We start from the raw sequence: 19014 nt of genomic DNA, 5'->3' as shown, positions 1-19014 counted from the left end.
TGAGAAATATGGTGGTCACAAGACACTCCCCCAAGGTATAGTATTTCATAACTAGAACCTCCTTTTTGTTATTTATTTGTATTTCCATAGTGTGAAGGGGCCCCAGTTGTGGACCAAGACCCCATTATGCTAGGCACTGTATAAATCTATAATACAAGTATGGTCTCTGTCCCAGAGGGCTTACAATCTATGTAGAATTATTTATTTATCTTCCAGTAAATGTAGAAGGCACTTCACAAAGAACATGTAGCAGACAAGTCCCATCCCCAAAGACTTTGCAGCCTAAGGGCCAGATCTTCAGCTGATGAAACTGGTGGAGTTCCAGTGACAGGCATTTTGCTCTATTTTGTCACACAATTGGCTTAGTGTACAAACATCAGCACTGTTGTGTGATCACCTGAGGAGGTGACTGAACCCATTCGAGGTAGGCATGGTTACAAACATAATGACAGATCAGGGATCTTTGGAATGATATCAGGAATCACCTCCTCCCTATACTATGTTGCCCAGTGCAGCAGTCTGGGAGCTGACCTTGTCTGTGAAAACCGAGGCAAAAAAAGCATTGAGTACTTCAGGTTTTTCCACATTATCTGTCAGTAGGTTGCCTTCCCCACTCAGTAAGGGTCCCTTACTTTCCCTGACCTTCTTCTTGTTGCTAACATACCTGTAAAAACCCTTCTTGTTACCCTTCACATTCCTTGCTAGCTGCAACTCCACTTGTGCCTTGGCCTTCCTGATTACACCCCTGCATGCTTGAGCAATATTTTTATACTCCTCCCTAGACATCTGTCATTTCCACTTCTTGTAAGCTTCCTTTTTTTAGTATAAGCTCACTGAAGATTTCACTGTTAAGCCAAGCTGGTCACCTGCCATATTTGCTATTCTTTCCACACATCGGGATGGTTTGTTCCTGCGCCCTCCATAAGGCGTCTTTAAAATACAGCCAGGTCTCCTGGACTCCTTTCCCCCTCATATTAGCCTCCCAGGGGATCCTGCCCATCAGTTCCCTGAGGGAGTCAAAGTCTGCTTTTCTGAAGTCCAGGGTCTGTATTTTGCTACTCTCCTTTCTTCCTTTTGTGAGGATCCTGAATTCAACCATTTCATGGTCACTACTGCCTTGGTTATCACCCACTTCTACTTCCCCTACCAATTCTTCCCTGTTTGTAACCAGCAGTTCAAGGGGAGCACAGCCCCCAGTCAGTTCCTCCAGCAGTTGTACCAGGAAGTTGTCACCAACACTCTCCAAAAACTTCCTGGATTGTCTGTGCATTGCTGTATTGCTCTCCCAGCAGATGTCAGAGTGATTGAAGTACCCCATTAGAACCAGAGCTTGCAATCTGGAAACTTCAGTTAGTTGTCCAAAGAAAGCCTGTCTACCTCATCCTTCTGATCCAGTGGTCTATAGCACACACCCACCATGATATCACCCTTGTTCCTCTCACCTCTAAACTTAACCCAAAGACTCTCAACAGGCTTTTCTCCAGTTTCATACTGGAGCTCTGAGCAATCATACTGCTCTCTTACATACAATGCAACTCCTCCACCTTTCCTCCTGTACCTGTCCTTCCTGAACAGTTTATATCCATCCATGACAGTGCTCCAGTCATGCGAACTGCCCCACCAAGTTTCTGTTATTCCAATCTCATCATAATTCCTTGATTGTGACAGGACTTCCAATTCTTCCTGCTTGTTTCCCAGGCTTCTTGCATTCGTGTACATGCACCTAAGATAGCTAGCCAATTGCCCTACTTTGTAAGTATGAATCAGGAGGCTTCCCCTTTTGTACTCTCCTCTTTGTGTTTCCTCCCGGTATCCTTCTTCCCCACTTACCTCTGGGCTTAGGTCACCATCCCCTGGCGAACCTAGTTTAAAACCCTCCTCACTAGGTTAACAAGCCTGCCTGTGAAGATGCTCTTCCCTCTCTTCATTAGGTGGATCCCATCTCTTCCTAGCAATTCTTCTTCCCGGAACAACATCCCATGGTCAAAGAATCCAAAGCCCTTTCTCCGACACCACCTGCGTAACCATGCATTCACCTCCACAATTCGACGGTCCCTACCTGGGCCTTTTCCTTCAACAGGGAGGATAGACGAGAACACGACTTGCGCCTCAAACTCCTTTATTCTTCTTCCCAGAGCCACGTAGTCTGCAGTGATCCGCTCAAGGTCATTCTTGGCAGTATCATTGGTGCCCATGTGGAGAAGTAGGAAGGGGTAGCAGTCCGAGGTCTTGATCAGTCTTGGCAAACACTCTGTCACATCCTGGATTCTAGCTCCACGCAAGCAGCATACTTCTCGAGTCTTCCAGTATGGGCAGCAGATGGATGACTCCGTCCCCTTTAGGAGGGAGTCCCCGACCACTCTTCACCCGTCTCCTCCTCTTGGGAGTGGTGGTCATGGAACCCGCATCCCCAGGACAATGCATCCCATGCCTTCTGGCTGATGGGGTCTCCTTCTGATCCCTTCCCTCAGAGGGCTCTTCCAAATCCTTCTCCACAGCAGCACCTGTGCAGAGAGCCTGAAAATAGTTTCACACCTCTATCTGCATTGGGGGTAGTCGTAAAAATAAAAGGAAGGGTAACCACCTGTCTGTGTACAGTACTGTAAAATCCGTCATGGCCAAAGGGACAAAAACCTCTTACCTGTAAAGGGTTAAGAAGCTCAAGTAACCTGACTGGCACCTGACCAAAAGGACCAATAAGGGGACAATATACTTTCAAATCCGGGGAGTGGGGGGGCTTTGTCTTTTCCACGGGGCTTTTGCGGGAGACAAAACAAGAAAGCAAACACTTCGACTCCTTAGTAAGTATTTAGCAAGGAAATGCATTAGATTATCTTTTGTTTTGGCTTGTGATTTTCTCTGTGCAGAGAGGAAGATGTATTCCTGGTTTTTCATTTTGTAATTTTAAGGTTTTGCCTTGAGGGAAATTCTCTGTGTTTTGAATCTAATTGCCCTTTGAGATTATCTCCCATTCTAATTTCACAGAGAATTTCTAATTTTTACCTTTTTTCTTTCTAATAAAGTTCTGGGTTTTTTTAAGAATCTGATTGGTTTTTTTAGTGTCCTAAAAAAACAAGGCTAGTCTGTGCTCATCTTGTTTATTCTCAAGCCTCCCCAGAAAAGGGGAGTGTAGAGCTTGGGGGGATATTTGGGTGGAATAGGACTCCAAGTGGTCCTTTCCCTAATTATTTGTTAAATCACTTGGTGGTGGCAGCATTTACCTAATCCAAGGTACAAGGGAGAATTTGTGCCTTGGGAAAGTTTTAACCTAAGCTGGTAGAAATAAGCTTAGGGGGTCTTTCATGTGGGTCCCCACATCTGTACCCTAAAGTTCAGAGTGGGGAGGGAATAGGTTCTCCTCTTTCTTCTTCTGGAGGTCACATGCTGCTAATATTTTTCCCCATTCTGCACTGCACTCTCTAAATCTTCAGCATGTTGTGCTTCCACTGACTTCTATCCAGAAAATCCTCATGTTCTCTAATGCAACGCAGGGTTGATACTTGGTTCTCTAGTCCTTTAACCTTCCCTTCCAATATGCAGACCAGCTTGCACTTTGTACAGACGAAGACGCTTCTGTCCTCTGGGAGAAAGACAAACATGGCACATTCTGAGCAGGCCATAACAGCTGATCACACACTAGCCATTTCTTCCTTAAGAGGCTCCTCAGATGTTGTGTGTACTGCTCACAGGAGCCTGAAAGCCAGAAATGCTGTGTGCAAACTCCCAGGTAAACTCCCTCTGTTTGCTCGTCCTCAGTTCGCAACCGCCAGCCTTTTTCTAGAACTGCTGGCTCAAAGCGGGTGACTCAGCTCAAAGCCTTCCCTCCAATCAACCACTCAAGGCCCACCTGGAACAAAGCACTACCAATTCACACTATGCAAACAAATAAGCACACGATCAAACAAATGGTCACAGGAGACAGACACTCGAATCTTCACTCCAGCAGCTCACAACACAGCGCTCACTTTAGCTCCTCTCAGAGGATTCCCAGGCAAACTCCCTCTGTTTGCCTGTCCTTTGGTACCTATCTCTGACCTTTTATGCCTACCACTCATAATCACTTAAAATCTATCCTTCTGTAGTTAATAAATCTGTTTTATACTTTATCTAAAACAGAGTGTCTTGGTTGAACTGCTTGGGAAATCTCACCTCAGGACACGAAAGCTAGCATATGTCCTCTCCACATATCGAGGGAGAGGCAGAATACACAATGAACTTACACTGGTCAGATTTCCTACCAGGGCAAGACAGTACAGTTCTAGAGTGCAAGGCTGGGGGGTTGGGAGATTTGCTGGTGCCTGTCTCCGTGTGATTTATGAGTGGCTCAGGGAGCATTCATGCAATCTAACTGGCTATGGGGCTCCACAGGCTGCTATATCGAGTGATAACAGCACCTGGAGGGGGTTGCTGCTTTTCAATATCAAAGCATTGTCTGGAAAGTTAAGAGTGTGCAGTAGTACCCCACTTCCACGTTGTACCCTGGGAATCCTGTCACATCCTCAGTGGACAAACTGCTTCTATGCCCAATTTGAGCTATAGGGAGCCAGCATTGGTTGATAGACCGAACATGTAAGTGATCATCTGAGAAAAACATGCTGAAGGCAACACTTCTGTTCTCCATACCACCCTCTAGGTGGCACCCAGTCCCCTGGCTAACAGTCTTGTTGACTCACTGAAGGAGAAAACTCTTCGATGATGTCTACACAACAGAGTTCTGTAGACAAAAAGTTATGGGCAAGTACACCGTCACATGATGCAGTTTACTCAACCCCATGGTTCCATGGGCATCCTACTAGATTGCCAGCCACTTTTCAACTGAAGTGTGAAGGGAGGGGGAGACTGTGTGACAGGGGGCAGAAAACACAGAGAGAATATGCGTCGGGAAGTGTCTGAGAGAGTAGAGGACACCATGTATGGGACAGAGACAGAGTACATGTTGGGGGAGTGTGTGTGTGTTGGGAGAGAAAAGTGAGTCAGCATACTGCCTCTCTATGTGCAGACAGCAGCCAGAAGAAGTCACTCCTGACGAACGCAATGAAGCAGGTGGACATTGCTCGCTCTCATCTGGGCTGCCTGATTTTCTCGCTCACACGCAGCCTTTGAAACCCCTTTGCTAATACCTGTCTTTCAAGAAGCTCTTCTTTCTCTTCTGCCTTCCCTAACACATCCGCCCTTTCGCACTCCAACTTTTAGGGCCTGCTTGGGAGGGGCCTTTCCCCTTTCTTCAGCTCTTGCCCTCTCCTGCCTTCCCACAGCTCCTCTCTTCATTAGTCTGAGAGGGCATTTTTCCCCTTCCTCTCCTCAAGTGGTGAGGATGGTAGGTGCTCAGTGCCGTGGCACAACTTCCACCGCCATTCAAGGAAGGCTTTTTCTTGGCTGGTCTGCTGAGGGATGGGGTGCAGTCTGGACTTCCAGGAAGAACTGGGGGAGGGTCCAGCTGCAGGGGTAGTCAGGTGAACTGCGTCTGCCTACAGGAGGCTGACGTCACCGCCTGCACCACCATCTGTCCTGCAGACAAACTCAGCTGTGCTGTGCTCTCAAATGCCACTCACCCAGCAGTGGCCAGGCGCTGCAGGAAAGCCTTCTGAGCGCTGTCGGTAGCGCGTCAGTCTCATAATCTGAAGGTCCTGAGCTCGAGCCTCAGAGAAGGGAGCTTTTTGCCTCCTGCGATAGCCCTGACCACTTGTAGCTCTCCCTCACCCGTGGTTGCTGGAGTCCAGGCTTCCCCTGTGCCAGTGGCGTCTGGAGAAGATACACACGTATGTGGGTCAAGCAAGTCCCTACATTTCCTCTTCCTGATGGTCTAGTGGTCAGGATTTGGTGTTCTCACCGCCACAGCCTGGGTTCAATTCCCAGTAAGGGAAGTGGGTGGACTTTATTTGCTTGCTGGAGTGCTTGACCCTCCAGGCTCTACTCTGCATCTGCCTTGCCTCTTGGAGACCACAGATCAATTCATCTTAGTTTAACTCTTAGTTTAAGTCTTAATGAAATTTAATTGAGACTCTTGCATAAGTGGCCAGCAACAGCACTCTTCACTATTGTGGAAAGACTGGTACGGTGACCTTCGCTTGTACTAATCGTTTTACAAATATATTTTTTTAATATTTCTTATTATTTATTTAGCTATTTAACTTACCTCTGCCATACTAAATTTAGCATCTGTGACTGACCCTGCACTGGAGCGGAATGGGTTAAAGCAGTGCTCTTAGCAGCCAGAGCCATGCCCCTGTGACCCTGTGGGGCATGCTCCAACTGCTGCTGCAGTATAAAAGGGAGCAGCATAGCTCAGTTTAGGTGGTCTGCTGAGGAGGAAGGATGCTTAGTAGAGGTTCCAGCCTAGGAGCTGTTACAGCCCTTACCTACAGGAGCGAAAGAGCCCGGGACCTGCACCAGAAGCCTGCCGCTATTGGAACCCCAGGGAGTGTCTAGCGCTGAGGAGCCTGGAGGCCCCGATACCCTACGGACTGCTGCTGCAGGAAAGCTGGTAGGAAGTGACCCAGGGTGAGTGAGGGAGTGGTACCCCCCACCCTCATGAGGTCACTGTTTTGGTGGGATTCCCTGTTGACCCAGTGGTGGACTGCTCCACTGCTGTTAGGGCCCTGGGTTGAGGCCTGGTGGAGTCGGGTGGCCTGGGCCCCCCTACTGGGGCCACCACCCCCCTGCTGATGGCCCCCAGGCACTGGCCACTTGGCCATCCTGCCTCCGAGGGGTAGGAAGAGGTGGGGTGGGTGTGGAGCAGGGGTGGGAAGAGGCAGAACGGGAGTAGGGCCTGGGGTAAAGTGGGGGTCAAGCACTCCCAGGTAAATCAGAAAGTTGGCATCTCTGTAACATCTCCCTGACTCCCTATGGCCAGAGCCCCCCTGCCCCCGGACCCACTATGCCCAGTGCCTTCCCAGACCCCACCCCCCATACAAATGCACAGTGCCCTGCACAACACCACCCCTGTCCAGCACCCCCCTGCCCACAGCCTCACTACAACAACCCATCACCTCACACAGAACCTCCACTCCCTAGTGCCCCAACACACACAGATCTTCCTTGCCCCCTTACAGCCTTGCACCCCCCAGAGACCCACTTCCTGCCTCCCAGCTGCACTCACCAGCCCTGCTGGGAGGTAACTGTGTCTGCCAGGCTGAGCTGGCAGCACAGCCAGGGCTGATCCCGGGGCGGGGAATCGCTCCGGCCCCTCACAAGTGGCAAGCCCCCCCACCACTGTCTCTCCCCCGCCCAACTGGCTGAGACTGGCCAGGCTTCTGCCCCAGTCCCAGGCGGCTCAGCTCCGGGGAGACAGGTGAGGGCCCACAAGTGGTGGGAAGCAGAGACTGCCCAGAGCCAGAGGTGCACTGGGGTCCGGCCAGGGGGTGGAGAACAACCCTCGGCCGGGAGGCGGAGAGGAGCAAGTGGTGAGCGAGGGGGAGCCAGTGAGCTGGTGAGCTCTCGGGTGTAGTACAAGTGGAGCAGGCCGGGATCCCTTTTGAGCATGAGCCCGGCTCCATGGTGACACCGGTGCCATTGTAAACCTGGTGCTGCATTTTGGTCCTACCTGTAAGGAAACATAGAATAGAAAGCGGCCTCTTTCCTGCTTATCTCATGCTCCCGGCTCCACTCAGCACTAAAACTTCCTGCTGAGAGGGCAGAGGGTACTTGCTGGAAGGAACCAGGAAGTACTCCCTCCATACAGCAGTTCGTAGTCCACAGTTTCTAGTTCTCACCACTGCTGCTGAAGCACATTGGATCTTGGGCTACATAATCTCAGGAAACTCTTTTCAGTAGGAGGTCACAAACTTTAATGCTTTAATCCAACTAAAGTCTTTGGTTTTATTATAGGTATAGGGGTATCCGGGTTAAAATTAATGGCCTATGTTATACAGGAGATCAGACTAGATTCGGGGTTCTCAACAGTTTTCTTTCTGAGCCTCCCCCCCTCCCCCCAACATGGTATAAAAACTCCACAGCCCAGCTATGCCACAACTGTTTTTCTGCAGATAAAAGCCAGAGCCAGCATTAAGGGATAGCAAGCAGGGTAATTGCCCAGGGCCCCATGCCACAGGGAGTACCACAAAGCTAAATTGCTCAGACTTTGGCTTCAGCCCTGGCTAGTGGCACTCGGTGCCCCGGGCTGCAGTCCTGCAGAGCGGGGCTTTGGCTTTCTGCCCTAGGCACTAGCGAGTCTAATACTGGCCATGCTTGACGGACCCCCTTAAACTTGTCTGCGGCGCCCCAGAGGGCCCCGGGTCCCTGGTTGAGAAACACTGGACTAGATGAACTAATGGTCCATTCTGGCTTAAAACTATGAATTTCTGCACACCTTGGACCAGATCCTGGTCCCTTGTCCATAAACCAAATAAATAAGATTTGAACATAGGAATCACAGAGATAGAGGAAGGGCAAAAATATTCCCAGCCCCACCTCTTTAAGTACAAATACAACTGTTGCCTGGCACTCCCCTAGAAAGGGGAGATTGTCCAGTCATGGACCTGCCAACCACAATACTGTTCCCTTCTATAGTTCATTTCCATCTCCATCTTTCCTGCCTGCACGATGCTATAGAGACAGCTTTCCGTGGTGCATCTCACAGTGGTTCCACTGTACTGTATTTAGAACCTCTGGTGCATGCAGGTGGCAAAGGAGTTGGGTCCATGGTATGGGCTTTTGTTCGTTTTAAACAGATACAATACTGAATATTTGCAACAATATGTCAACTTGTATCCCTCTTCCCAGGCACTTGTATCACAAACCTCACCGCTTTCGATTCCAAGAGCAAGGTGCATTTCTTTGATGCTTCTCTAATACAAACACATAGCAACAGGTATAATTAACTACAAAACCAACCCTACCAAAACAACCCTACCAAAACAAGACACTCCATTCCACACACTTCTCCCTCTGGGAAGGGGATGAGAAAACAAACAACATATGACAGATGTGGAGTCATGTTGCTTAATGCAGCTATACTAAATGGAGTAGAACTTGTAGTCTGTAGGAACGCAGTACTCCAGGTTAGCCCATGTATTTACGGTGTGAGATGATTAACATTTTAATTGCTGGATTACAGTATTGTGTAAAACCCATATATTTCAGAACAGGCCCTGGGGTGGATTCTGTGTGCCTCTGCTCAGTGTTATGAAGTTTCCTCAATTGCAAATGAATAAATATTCAGCAAACTCAATTTATAGATATTCCTCAAAACATGTTAAAATGAAGAATCAGTTAAAATCTTCTGTTTGTGTGCATTCCTCTTCCAATTGAAAAATGTCCTCTCCATGGTAAGAATTTAATCAAAACCAGGTACTAATTACTTTCCTGACACCCTGGGAGAGAAATGTTGGCACTATAAAGGACTGGAAGATTTTCATGATTAATATTTGACAAATCTGTAATTGGATCATTTGCTTTGTGCTGTCTCCTTTGAATTACGGTAGCAACTTCTTTGCAATTGATGTTTATGAATTCATGCCATAAATTTCAGGGGGAGTAGGACAAACCATTGACTGATTTGAGAAACCTGAAGTGTTAACCTTATGGTATTGTGAAAACTCAGATTCCTGAGTCCAAGCCAATATAGGCTAACCAGAATCTAGAAAAGTTTTCTGTGTGAGAAGAAAACAAATTAACTTTATATAAAGAGTTAAAATTGCATTTCTTCAATCCTTCTATACCTAAGTTCAGAGTTCCACCACAATTATTAATTTGCAAGCAAATGAGATTTGTATGTGATAACATAGAAATAATCCAATTGTCAAGTGCACCAAGCAACTGTGTGCAATTGTTTTGTGGGGAAAAAAAAAAGAATGAATGAAAATACTGAAATTATAAATCGTCATTGTTTAAAATTTAATATAAAAGATCTACTCCTGCTTCCACTGAAATTAGTAGCAAAGCTGTCATTGAATTCAGTGGGAGCAGGAGACCTCTGATTGTAACTGGATGGATGTGACTTCTATGGATAATGAAGCTAGGGGGAAAGGAGTGCAGGAGAGCTGGCTGTATCTTAAAGAATCCTTATTGAGGTTACAGGGACAAACCATCCCGATGTGCAGAAAGAATAGTAAATATGGCAGGCGACCAGCTTGGCTTAACAGTGAAATCCTTGCTGATCTTAAACACAAAAAAGAAGCTTACAAGAAGTGGAAGATTGGACAAATGACCAGGGATGAGTATAAAAATATTGTTCGAGCATGCAGGAGTGATATCAGGAAGGCCAAATCACACCTGGAGTTGCAGCTAGCAAGAGATGTTAAGAGTAACAAGAAGGGTTTCTTCAGGTATGTTAGCAACAAAAAGAAAGTCAAGGAAAGTGTGGGCCCCTTACTGAATGAGGGAGGCAACCTAGTGACAGAGGATGTGGAAAAAGCTAATGTACTGAATGCTTTTTTTTTGCCTCTGTCTTCACAAACAAGGTCAGCTCCCAGACTGCTGCACTGGGCAGCACAGCATGGGGAGGAGGTGACCAACCCTCTGTGAAAAAGAAGTGGTTTGGGACTATTTAGAAAAGCTGGACGAGCACAAGTCCATGGGCCTGGATGCACTGCATCTGAGAGTGCTAAAGGAGTTGGCGGATGTGATTGCAGAGCCATTGGCCATTATCTTTGAAAACTCATGGCGATCGGGGGAGGTCCCGGACAACTGGAAAAAGGCTAATGTAGTGCCATCTTTAAAAAAGGGAAGAAGGAGGATCCTGGGAACTACAGGCCAGTCACCCTCACCTCAGTCCCTGGAAAAATCAAGGAGCAGGTCCTTAAGGAATCAATTCTGAAGCACTTAGAGGAGAGGAAAGTGATCAGGACCAGTCAGCATGGATCCACCAAGGGCAAGTCATGCCTGACTAATCTAATTGCCTTCTGTGACGAGATAAGTGGCTCTGTGGATGAGGGGAAAGCGGTGGACGTGTTGTTCCTTGACTTTAGCAAAGCTGTTGACACTGTCTCCCACAGTATTCTTGCCAGCAAGTTAAAGAAGTATGGGCTGAATGAATGAACTATAAGGTGGATAGAAAGTTGGCTAGATTGTCGGGCTCAACGGGTAGTGATCAATGGCTCCATGTCTAGTTGGCAGCCGGTATCAAGTGGAGTGCCCAAAGGGTCGGTCCTCAGGCCAGTTTTGTTCAATAACTTCATTAATGATCTGGAGGATGGTGTGGATTGCACCCTCAGCAAGTTTGCAGATGACACTAAACTGGGAGGAGAGGTAGATACACTGGAGGGTAGGGATAGGATACAGAGGGCCCTAGACAAATTAGAGGATTGGGCCAAAAGAACTCTGATGAGGTTCAACAAGGACAAGTGCAGAGTCCTGCACTTAGGACGGAAGAACCCATGCACCGCTACAGACTAGGGACCGAATGGCTCGGCAGCAGTTCTGTAGAAAAGGACCTAGGGGTTACAGTGGACGAGAAGCTGGATATGAGTCAACAGTGTGCCCTTGTTGCCAAGAAGGCCAATGGCATTTTGGGATGTATAATTAGGGGCATTGCCAGCAGATCGAGGGACGTGATTATTCCCCTCTATTCAACATTGGTGAGGCCTCATCAGGAGTACTGTGTCCAGTTTTGGGCCCCACACTACAAGAAGGATGTGGAAAAATTGGAAAACATCCAGCGGAGGGAAACAAAAATGATTAGGGGACTGGAACACATGACTTATGAGGAGAGGCTGAGGGAACTGGGATTGTTTAGTCTGCGGAAGAGAAGAATGAGGGGGGATTTGATAGCTGCTTTCAACTGCCTGAAAGGGGGTTCCAAAGAGGATGGATCTAGACTGTTCTCAGTGGTACCAGATGACAGAACGAGGAGTAATGGTCTCAAGTTGCAGTGGGGGAGTTTTAGGTTGGATATTAGGAAAAACTTTTTCACTAGGAGGGTGGTGAAACACTGGAATGCGTTACCTAGGGAGGTGGTGGAATCTCCTTCCTTAGAAGTTTTTATGGTCAGGCTTGACAAAGCCCTGGCTGGGATGATTTAGTTGGGGATTGGTCCTGCTTTGAGCAGGGGATTGGACTAGATGACCTCCTGAGGTCCCTTCCAACCCTGATCTTCTATACTATACTCCTTTTTTCTGATTTTTTTTTTTTTTTTTTTTTAGATTTTGAGCTATGCACCAAATAGGTTTATTTTATGCTAATAACGTATCAACAAAATAAAGCAATCGTCTCAGAAGAGCTGTTTTATAACTGAAACAAACTGAAAGTCATGTCAAGTGTTCATTCACTAAGGGATATGGACATCTAATCCTTTTTATTTTGAAGAGTTTAAATTTATCCATTACTTAACTAACATTACTGCCTTGAACAGACAGCAATGAAACAGCAAAAATAATAGAAAAGTTTCTTAATCCTGTTACTTCTAACATGTTTTATGTGTGGTTTCCCTCTGTACTCTAGAGGGAAGCAGCATTCAGCTCTTACACGTTTAGAAATAACACATCCCTGACAGACATAATCATGCCAATGTAACACCCAGCATGGATTCAGCTATGTTGATGGAAAAGGACTTCTGTCAAGATAACTAGTATTGTTGGATGGGGCGGGGGTGAAGTGTTCCTACACTAATAGAAAAATCCCTTGTGTCGGTGTATGCTGCATCTACATTACAGCGCTAGGGTGACATAGTTTGTGTAGCATAGACATACCCTCAAGCCTCAAAGTACATAAGTTTTGTGACATTAAGCATCTTTCCCTTTGTATTATTATTTCAGTGTTTAAATAGTGCCATTAGTTTGCATAGTGCTTTTCATATATACCACGGATATCACTACCCCAAAGATCATGCTGCAAGCAAGGGCAAACCTAAAAGATTAGCTGCATAACCTCAAGCCAGAGAGGAGACCTTTATCACAGTCCAAGTGAAAAATAACAAGGGAATGGACCAGAGATTCAAAAGTGGGTACAGAGATGAAGAGACAAATTTTGAAGTTCTAAAAGGAAAAGCAACAGGACTTGAGAGAAGGAAAGGGAGGAATCATAGGGCTTGTCTCGACTACCACTTAAGTCGATGTAACTTACATCACTGTCATAAATATAAAGGGAAGGGTAAACCCCTTTGAAATCCCTCCTGGCCAGAGGAAAACTCCTCTCACCTGTAAAGGGTTAAGAAGCTAAAGGTAACCTCGCTGGCACCTGACCAAAATGACCAATGAGGAGACAAGATACTTTCAAAAGCTGGGAGGAGGGAGAGAAACAAAGGGTCTGTGTCTGTCTGTATGCTGGTCTTTGCCAGGGATAGACCAGGAATGGAGTCTTAGAACTTTTAGTAAGTAATCTAGCTAGGTATGTGTTAGATTATGATTTCTTTAAATGGCTGAGAAAAGAATTGTGCTGAATAGAATAACTATTTCTGTCTGTGTATCTTTTTTGTAACTTAAGGTTTTGCCTAGAGGGGTTCTCTATGTTTTTGAATCTAATTACCCTGTAAGATATCTACCATCCTGATTTTACAGGGGGGATTTCTTTATTTCTATTTACTTCTATTTTTATTAAAAGTCTTCTTGTAAGAAAACTGAATGCTTTTTCATTGTTCTCAGATCCAAGGGTTTGGGTGTGTGGTCACCTATGCAAATTGGTGAGGCTTTTTATCCAACATTTCCCAGGAAAGGGCGGGTGCAAGTGTTGGGAGGATTGTTCATTGTTCTTAAGATCCAAGGGTCTGGGTCTGTAGTCACCTAGGCAAATTGGTGAGGCTTTTTACCAAACCTTGTCCAGGAAGTGGGGTGCAAGGTTTTGGGAAGTATTTGGGGGGAAAGACGTTTCCAAACAGCTCTTCCCCAGTAACCAGTATTTGTTTGGCGGTGGTAGCGGCCAATCCAAGGACAAAGGGTGGAATATTTTGTACCTTGGGGAAGTTTTGACCTAAGCTGGTAAAGATAAGCTTAGGTTTTCATGCAGGTCCCCACATCTGTACCCTAGCGTTCAGAGTGGGGGAGGAACTTTGACAATCACTCAGAAGTGTGAGAGCGCTCTCCCATCAGCATAGAAGTGTCTTCACCAGACACGCTACAGCGGTACAGCCACATCGGTGCAGCTGTGCCAATGTAGTATGGTAATGGAGAGTATCCCTAAATGATCCTAAATTTATTAACTTGAGTGACCAAGGGCTCATCTACATAGTGGAGTAATGGAGGTGTGCTTTCTAAAAATGCTGTAATGTGTTGAGCATGAGCATTAGCATGTAGACCCTGCTGGTGCGCCCTAAAGTTTGTTGGTTTTTTAGCATGCTTTAACAAAGTGTTGTTTGAAACGGAGAATAGCGTAATCGTCATTGAATACGGAGAAAGGAGTGAACCTGCCGGAACCTTTTGGAAGCTACAGGTGTAAAGATTCTAATCCTCTGTTCTAGCTGAGCTATGCTCAGTGCAGGATTGCAGGGAGTGAAGAGAGAAGTGGCTGTAAGCCATCTTTGCATTTCCCCCTTTCTTGGGCCAGCTAGGCCCTCTTTGTACAAGCTTGAGTACCCTCACCCACTACATCAGTGGGTTGTGTAGAGAGCAGTGTAGAGCCATTACACCCTCTGGGGATTCCTCCTATGATGGCAGAATTTCCTGGGGGCTAGACTACTGGATTTTCAGCTCCCTTGATATGCTAGAGCAGTATAATGGGCCCAGAACACAATAGAGATTCATGTTCAGACAGTGAGTGTGTTAATGTATGTGCATGTACATAGTAGCCTCAGCAGTCTGCACTAACTGGGAAACAAACTGTTATGAATTAGCAAGTAAATGAATAAACACAATTTTAAAACTGAGCCAATGGAATTACATCATTTAGCCCAATGTGGTTGTTTATGAAAAACTTCATGCCTCCCAAGCAGATCTGACACCGGTTCCCCAAAAAAGGAGAATTGGTAGGTTTTGTTAACACAATAAAGACAAGTCTTTTTATTATTTTGCAGAGTGTGCTTTGGGAAAACACACATCACTTCTAAGGGAAATTTTTCAAAGGCAGAAATGGCAGTTAGGCTCCCAGTTCCCATTGACTTTAAATGGAAGGTAGGTATCTAACTGCCCTTTGTGCCTTTGAACATCTCCCCCTTTGGTTTGCTCAATAATAATACACACTTTTATTCATTTTTCTTCATTCTGTTCCCTAATCCTAAAATAACCATAGCTTTAGTTTTCTTCTGCACTTCAGGCAGACTGTCTGTTATCAGCTACTGCTACCTGGTGGACATAAGCAGTACTGCACCATGCTACAATAAAAGATCGATACTCTTGTACCCAAATCCTGAGCCTAGCCCTACAAATATCATGTTGAGCATCTTAAATGTGCCAATACAATAATGACCATAAATAAAAGTCCTTTAAATAGACAGAAGGGACTGCACTTAATTAGTTTCCAGGCTCTTTCAGCAGGTCAATATCTCCTTACAGAGGAAAGTCTGTTTGCAGAGTTGTTGTAAGCATATCCAGGATATCAGAGAGACAAGATGGGTGAGGTAATATCTTTTGTTGGACCAACTTCTGTTTATGAAAGAGACAAGCTTTTGAGAGTTGCACCGAGCTCTTCTTCAGGTCTGGGAAAGGTACTCAGAGTGTCACAGCTAAATACAAGGTCAAACAGATAATTTAGCATCAGTAGTTACCACATATTCTATGGGACTATTCAAGGTGAAGTGTCCCATTAACACCCCTGTAGTTATAGGACAAAAAGGGGGGTTAGCTGTTGTAATAAGCTGTAAATCCAGTGCCTTTATTAAGAACATGATTTTTAGTGTCTAACAAAGTTATGAATTTAAGATTCCAGGCTCATCTTTGAAAGTGTTGTGCAGGTTTCCTTTGAAGAGGAGGACTGATGGGTCAGATTTAGAGTGATCACTTTGTGAAAAGTGTTCACCCACTTGTGATGTGGTGTTTTTTGTCTTATCATTTTCCTGTATGAGTTCATTCGAGAATGTAGCGATTGTCTGGTTTCAACTACATAATTACAGGTTTCAGAGTAGCAGCCGTGTTAGTCTGTATTCACAAAAAGAAAAGGAGTACTAGTCGCACCTTAGAGACTTTGCATTGGTTAGTCTCCAATTGGTTAGTCTCTAAGGTGCCACTAGTACTCCTTTTCTTTCTGCGAACTACATAATTGTTATAGGGCCATTTAGTGTAGAGAAGTCTGGTCATTTGGAACAAGTGTATTTTGGGGGTGGAGATCTGTTAGCATCTTGATACCCAGGTATATACATCATAGGAGAGGGAGGCAAAATGTAGCTCTTTGACACCAACGGTGCCTCTACATACAGGTACAAAAACACCGTCAAACTGTGGATAGGCATCTCAGTGACCACCTGCAGAGGTGAGAAAGTCCTGTGGATATTGATTGTGGTGTGGGAGAACTTCCACTGACCTCTTTATCTTTCTCTCTCTCTCCATTATCTATTCAGATATCACTTTGTTTTTTGCTATTCTCTTTCACCCCTGATCCAGTAAAGCCCTTAAAGTGCTTAATTTTAAGTTTAAATGCTGTGCTGGATAGGGCCATAGTGCATATCCCTAATGCAAGCAGGTAAGATTTCACACATCTCCTTGATATACTAAGACTTGGAAGACAGCAGATGTTTTTCCTCCATTGCATTGAGGTTAGTGTATTCAAATACTCACTGTTTTTTCTTGCTATTTTTTTAAGTGCTGACATATTTGGCATTGTGCAAGAAAAAGATCATATCTGCCCCCAAAGTGTTTACAATCTATGAGACAAAGACAAACAAGATGTACTGGGAGATCAGAGTTAAATGTTACTTTAGAAAACTTTATTTTGATTTTAGTTGGAGAACATTTCCCTTTTGTCTGCATTGGAATTTTGGGATGAAATCCAGACCCCACTGAAGTCAATGAGAGTTTTGCTACTGACTCCAATGGACCAAGGATTTCACCCAGGCTTTGTTATGAAAGCAGCTGGTTTATTTAAAGCTATTTAAAATTGTGTATGCATTTACTAAGTAACCACATAACTTCATTACTCACTGCTTCCTCCCCATGACTCTTCTGTTTCAATTCCTTTGTTATGAACGTATGAAATAAGGCCCGAATCCTGCAATCAGAATCTCAAGGACAGACCCTTGCACCTGCATGGATTTCATTGCAGGATAAATGCCTAACACTGTATCATAATCCCATGTTTAGAAATATACTGTGTGACATATAGGGTCCAAGAGGTTTCTTCTTTGTTTATACTGTGAAAAGGTATAATTTTGTTTGGTTTTCATATCTGTTCCTATCTGACCTGCTTTTGTCCCATTTAAAGTGTAATTAGATAAAGCAAAAATACTGAACATTAATGAAACATTTACTTCAATAACTTCCAAATCAATCTTCTATCCAATAAATTTATCTCTTAATTTTAATGTTTTGTATGACAATAGTTTTGTAATATTATAAGCAACCCATTCCTTAATCTTTCCAAATCTTCCAAGAGTACATATACCATAATACTCGTGGTATGGCCCAAAGGAATGAGCAGGAGGAGCTGGGAAATCCTCCATTTACATTTCTAGTCCTGGCTGTGACACTGACTAACAATCTTGGCCACTACCTGTCTACACTATAGTGGGAAATGGCTGAGATAGTCTTCTCGGCTGCCCCTCAGACTCCATTCCAAATACACACACTAGTTTTTCTCTCCTATTCTTAAAGAAATCTATTTCTACAGTATATTGTTTTAAATCAATCTACCTAAGTCTAAGGTCTTGTCTACACGACAAAGTTTTGTCAGCAAAATCTGCCTTTTGCTAACAAAACAGGGGAGGTGTTTACAGAACAAAGCTACTTTTGACAGCAAAACTCTGCTGTTTTGCTAACAAAATAAAACCACCTCAGTGAGAGGCATAAAGCCTTTTGCAGCAAAGTTAAAGCAACAAAGCATCAGCGTAGACACTGCAGTTTGTTTTGTTGACAGAACTAGCTTCCGCCAATATCCCACAATGCATGCCTTGACCGCTCTGCTCATTGTTTTGATTTCTGCTGCCCTGCAGGATGCGCTCCACCCCTTTCAAAGCTCTGGGAAGTATCTGACAGCTCAGTGTGCTGCTCCTTTTGGGGAACAAAGAGCAAATCATTTGTGTGGAATGTTCCCCAGGGTCGGCACCACTATGTTGTGTGATAGACACTTGACAAAATTACCCTACTTAGTGGGGGGAGGAATGTCATTCAGTGTTTCTTGAAAAATTACCAGGGACCTCAAAATTTTTACCACGGACATGTTGCTGACCCCTGGTTCTGCCCTGCACTAGGAACACCGCACCAGGCAGGCTGCTGCTGGAGGGGGAGAAAGACGGCTGTGTTGTTTTTTGACATTCCTCAGCATGGAGAGCTCCTAGAACTGCTCCAAGCAGCTGAGGAGGCTGTGGGAGAACTCGGAGGGAATCGCAGAATCGTAGGCAGGCAGAGCGAGCGGGCTGCTTGGGGAGAGTCTGCTGTGCGGAGCAGAGCCAGGGGCTGACGTGGGGTGGCAGCATCCCCTCCCCCTTCTTCAGGATAGGTCAGTCAGCCTGTTGTCTCCCCTGCCCCAGACACCCCACTCCTCTCCCTCCCCACACACCCTTCAGATGAAAAAGCAGCTGACAATCTACTAGGATGCTCCAGAACTATGGGATTGAGAAACCTGCATCGTGGCACTATACCTGCCCCATGAGGTACTGCAAACCCATCCCAAAGCACCCTACGGCCAGTTGCATAGTGAGGTAGCTACCACAGGGCGCTGCTCTCTGTGTCAATGCAAGAGCTGCTAGTATGGATGCCCTCTGCTGACAGAGGCACTAGTGTGGACATGCAACCCTGATTCTAATTAAAGCGGCACAACTTTTGCTGACAAAACCTTGTGGCGTAGACAAGGCCCAAGTGAAGGTGTTTGCAGGGTTGCTGCAGCTGTGCTGGCCCCAGGATGCTGGAGACCGGGTGGGTGAGGTAATCTCCTGTGTGGGCCCCCGAAGGAGAGTGCGAGTAGCTGGAAAGCTTGTCTCTCTCCTCTCCAGAAGTGGGTCCAACAGACGTGACCTGGCTTGTCTCGCTAGTGAATCCTGGCACCGGTGCAGCTCAAGGA

The sequence above is a fragment of the Eretmochelys imbricata genome, chromosome 11 (genome assembly GCF_965152235.1).
Source record: "Eretmochelys imbricata isolate rEreImb1 chromosome 11, rEreImb1.hap1, whole genome shotgun sequence".
NCBI classification, from domain to species: domain Eukaryota; kingdom Metazoa; phylum Chordata; order Testudines; family Cheloniidae; genus Eretmochelys; species Eretmochelys imbricata.
Note: the sequence above shows the minus strand (reverse complement) of the source record.